We start from the raw sequence: 5,382 nt of genomic DNA, 5'->3' as shown, positions 1-5,382 counted from the left end.
CTTAACCTCTCGGCCACCTCGTCCGATAAAGATGACTGACGGCACTGCTGAAGAAACGAGGGGCTTTTATTTTATCGCGCACAAAAGGGAGGTGCAGTGTGTTATGAGATGGGCCAAGGTTTATAAATAGATACTTGGCCAAGCTACCTGTCGCCCAAGGACCCCTTTGGCTCGTGAAAGAAAGAAAATTTAAACGTCCTTCCTGCTAGCATCCTCAGAGTCCATTTTTTTTCCCTTTTCTACAGTGGCATGTTATCTTGATAATTTAATTAGGAGGTGGAACATTGTCTCCCAAGGTGTGAAGAGCATTATTCGCCATGAACCTCAACACTTTCTCATGTACAGCCTTTGTAAAAGAAAAAGTGTCACATAAAAGCAAATCAGTGTATGGCTTTACACTGTACACTGCTCTGCATAATCCAGTCTTTTAATGTTTTCTGAAAATAAGCTTAGTATGTGTCATTTGGACCTTTTGAATATACAAAAAAAAAAAAATAATAATCCTACCATTTTATTTCATATTGGTTCGGACAATTTTGCAGATTAAGAAAAAGCTCAACTAGGAAATTGTGATCAAGGATTTCTTCATGGCAATCTGAACACATAATGCCATGAAGGTATCAGATTTTTGTGTGCAATATCTTCCTATATGCAAATTTTTAGCTGGCCTAAGAACACTTAGGCCAGAGTCATTTTTAATCATACATTTAATAAATGTCACAATTTTATATGAGCCACCTTTCATTGGGAATAAGTGTAAGAATGTAGTGCTTAAATGTGATTAGCAGAGAGGTGGACATCGATTAAGATCACAGATAAGGATGAGTATCGCTTCAGAGTGAAGAAAAGTAAAACCTATTTCAAAATCCTTTCACTTCAAGATCTGCATGTGGTCAGTACATGGTTGAGGAGAAGAAAAGCTGGAACACAGCTCTTTAACACTGCAGCAGCACGGTTTGCAGTCAACCCCGTAGATAATTAAAACGCCAACAAAACACATCCACGACTTTTGAGCGTTTATTATTCGGCCTACACATGGTCACCAAAACAAAAGTCTAGGTTTCATTTGAGATCACTGGCTTGAACACTTGTTTTGTTATCATGATAGCTGAGCATGGTCTCTGACTGAATTCTTTACATTGTAATTCAAATTCAATTAAAACTTCATCTGATATCGACAAGAACCCCACTGGGTTTCCCAGCACCGTTTGGAAGCTAGAAGAGTAGATCCGAGCCACTCTTTGCCACAAGATGTGAGTCCCGTCTTGGTTGCTCGCTGTGAGCAGAGTGGCGCAGCGGGAGCGTGCTGGGCCCATAACCCAGATGTCGATGGATCGAAACCATCCTCTGCTAACTGTAACCTTTTTAATACCTCAGTCACATTCCTCAATGGCAATCTGAAGACATAATACCATTGAGGTATCAGAATTCTGTGTTCAACATCTTCCTATATGCACCTTTTTAGCAAGCCTATGGACAGTTAGGCCAAAGTCATTTTTAATCATACATTTAATAAATGCCACATAATTTTATATGAGCCCCGTTTCATTGGGAATAGGGGTAAGAAAGTTGTGCTCGCATGTGATTAGCAGAGAGGTGGACATAGATTGGGATCACACATAAGGATGAGTATCACTTCAGAGTGGGGAAAAGTAAAAACCTATTTCCAAATCCTATTACTTCACTATCTGCATGTGATGAGAACATGGGTGAAAAGGACAAATGCTGGATTCGAATGACCTGCCAACTTTGTGCACCAAACAGAAAGATTCCCATTGGATTCCTTTTAATGCAGGCAAGCACCAGTTGACTCAAGGATGAATGTGCAGGGGTCATGGAAAACCTTCCATAATCAAGGCTGAGAGGATAAGGTGACGGACCTAATATCCGTTGGTGTCTCCCTGCGCCATGTTAAAATCATGCCTACTACATTAGTGATCTTAGTGTCTTACAAATTCCCCACAGATTGTTCCGTCAGAACACAGCTCTTTAACACTGCAGCAGAACTATTTAAAGTCATCCGCATAGATAATTAAACCGCGAACGAAATACGTCTTCTACATTTGCGTGTTCAACATATGACCTAGACAATGGTCACCAAGGCAAGAGGCATCAACCCCTGGCTGTCAGGATGGCCGAGCGGTCTAAGGCGCTGCGTTCAGGTCGCAGTCTCCTCTGGAGGCGTGGGTTCGAATCCCACTTCTGACAGATGTTTACCTTGTTGGTCAGTTTTTCTGAACTGAGCCCGTGCAGGGGAGACTTGTTGAGTTGATGCTGAAAAAACATGAGAGAAAACTATTCAACATGCTGACTCTGTTCGATTCTACAGTTTGCTTGGCTAATGCTCAAGTCATCTGCTGCTTGTTTGATATTGAAATATCTTGGCAAAATATCACTGAATATCGAAGACTCATCCGGATGCTTGAGCATGTCTTTGGACAAAAATAGTTGAAACCTCGCTGTGACACACCAGTCTAGCTTTCATTTGACATCACTGGCTTGAACACTTGTTTTGGTATCATGATAGCTAGGCATGGGCTCTCATTTGAACAGAATCTGGTTCCAGGAATGGCACAAAAGTGTGCAACTGTGTGGCTAAATCTGTGTGTAAATAAAGTGCAAAGGGAAAAGAATGCAATGTCTTATCTGCTAGTATCCTCAGATTCCTTCTTTTTTCGTTTCTATAGTGGCATTTTATCTTGATAATTCAATTAGGAGATGGATCATTGATGAACCATGACACTCTCTGATTTACAGCATTTGTGAAAGAAAAGGTGTCACCTACAAGTAAATCAGTGTATTGCATAATTTGAACAAGTGAAAAGGACAGATATCACAACAATGCTGTACAGAGTACACTGATCTGCATAATCCAGTCCTTTATTGTTTTCTGAAAATAAGCTTAATATGTGTGTTTTGGACCTATCTGGTTGTACGGAGGAATAAATACAAATCATTACTTTTTGACCAAAAAAGGCTAAACTTGACAAACTGAAAGAAAAACTGTGTGCAGTGCAGGATAACCTTTGTATTCTATTTGACAAGAGCTGGTGAGACTGTTTAACATAGAGCTAAAACGAGCACTTTTTGACTAGCATTTACAGCGACCCTGGATCTCGACGGATCTAGGCTTTGGACCCGCTGATCAACATCTGCAGTATGAACGGAAGGAGATCTACTGTATTTGACCAAAATTATAGAGTGGCAGCGGTGGGATTCGAACCCACGCCTCCAAAGAGACTGGAGCCTTAATCCAGCGCCTTAGACCGCTCGGCCACGCTACCGGTAGGGAAGTCGGGAGATGAGACCGCCAGCTTGTGGAGGAGATGCGGTCACAGCCGGCCATAACATCAGCGGCATGCACGAAACACGCTTAACAAAAGACTTTTGCTCGAGATTAAAGTGATACAAAAACACACAACAGGCTGTGCAGAATTGGTCGTCCATTGCATTGCCCTCTGATTGTCAACAATCATCCACATATAATAACAGGATTCAGAAGCAAGTTTTTTTTGCCACTGTCGTTTTGCCACAGCTGCGACGATCCATCATGGAAACAGACAACCTTTGCAAAATAGACAGCAACAAAAACAGCTTCGGAAATTCCTCTAAAGGTAACGGCACACTTGCGTCTTCTGCCAATGGTAAATTTTGGTTTTTTGTCTCAGGTGGCCTCTTGAGGCCACTGAAGGCATGTACGTGGACAGCAAGAAAGACGGGGGCCACAATCCCTAGGGAAGCCTTTGGAGGCAAGAAGTCGCAATGCTTAGGCAAACCTCACAGTTTCAGAAATTCCTCTTAACAGTCAAGTATGGCTTTACTGAGTAGCATTATATCCTGAAGCCTTGTGATAGAAATAGCAAAAGAGCCAGAAGTTGTTGCAAATCTGACACTAAGATACAGCCTTGCGACGAGGGTGGGACTCGAACCCACGCATGCAAAGCACAATGGATTAGCAGTCCATCGCCTTAACCTCTCGGCCACCTCGTCCGATAAAGATGACTGACGGCACTGCTGAAGAAACGAGGGGCTTTTATTTTATCGCGCACAAAAGGGAGGTGCAGTGTGTTATGAGATGGGCCAAGGTTTATAAATAGATACTTGGCCAAGCTACCTGTCGCCCAAGGACCCCTTTGGCTCGTGAAAGAAAGAAAATTTAAACGTCCTTCCTGCTAGCATCCTCAGAGTCCATTTTTTTTCCCTTTTCTACAGTGGCATGTTATCTTGATAATTTAATTAGGAGGTGGAACATTGTCTCCCAAGGTGTGAAGAGCATTATTCGCCATGAACCTCAACACTTTCTCATGTACAGCCTTTGTAAAAGAAAAAGTGTCACATAAAAGCAAATCAGTGTATGGCTTTACACTGTACACTGCTCTGCATAATCCAGTCTTTTAATGTTTTCTGAAAATAAGCTTAGTATGTGTCATTTGGACCTTTTGAATATACAAAAAAAAAAAATAATAATCCTACCATTTTATTTCATATTGGTTCGGACAATTTTGCAGATTAAGAAAAAGCTCAACTAGGAAATTGTGATCAAGGATTCCTTCATGGCAATCTGAACACATAATGCCATGAAGGTATCAGATTTTTGTGTGCAATATCTTCCTATATGCAAATTTTTAGCTGGCCTAAGAACACTTAGGCCAGAGTCATTTTTAATCATACATTTAATAAATGTCACAATTTTATATGAGCCACCTTTCATTGGGAATAAGTGTAAGAATGTAGTGCTTAAATGTGATTAGCAGAGAGGTGGACATCGATTAAGATCACAGATAAGGATGAGTATCGCTTCAGAGTGAAGAAAAGTAAAACCTATTTCAAAATCCTTTCACTTCAAGATCTGCATGTGGTCAGTACATGGTTGAGGAGAAGAAAAGCTGGAACACAGCTCTTTAACACTGCAGCAGCACGGTTTGCAGTCAACCCCGTAGATAATTAAAACGCCAACAAAATACATCCACGACTTTTGAGCGTTTATTATTCGGCCTACACATGGTCACCAAAACAAAAGTCTAGGTTTCATTTGAGATCACTGGCTTGAACACTTGTTTTGTTATCATGATAGCTGAGCATGGTCTCTGACTGAATTCTTTACATTGTAATTCAAATTCAATTAAAACTTCATCTGATATCGACAAGAACCCCACTGGGTTTCCCAGCACCGTTTGGAAGCTAGAAGAGTAGATCCGAGCCACTCTTTGCCACAAGATGTGAGTCCCGTCTTGGTTGCTCGCTGTGAGCAGAGTGGCGCAGCGGAAGCGTGCTGGGCCCATAACCCAGATGTCGATGGATCGAAACCATCCTCTGCTAACTGTAACCTTTTTAATACCTCAGTCACATTCCTCAATGGCAATCTGAAGACATAATACCATT

Source organism: Silurus aristotelis, assembly GCF_946808225.1.
Source record: "Silurus aristotelis genome assembly, chromosome: 8".
NCBI classification, from domain to species: Eukaryota; Metazoa; Chordata; class Actinopteri; order Siluriformes; family Siluridae; genus Silurus; species Silurus aristotelis.
Note: the sequence above shows the minus strand (reverse complement) of the source record.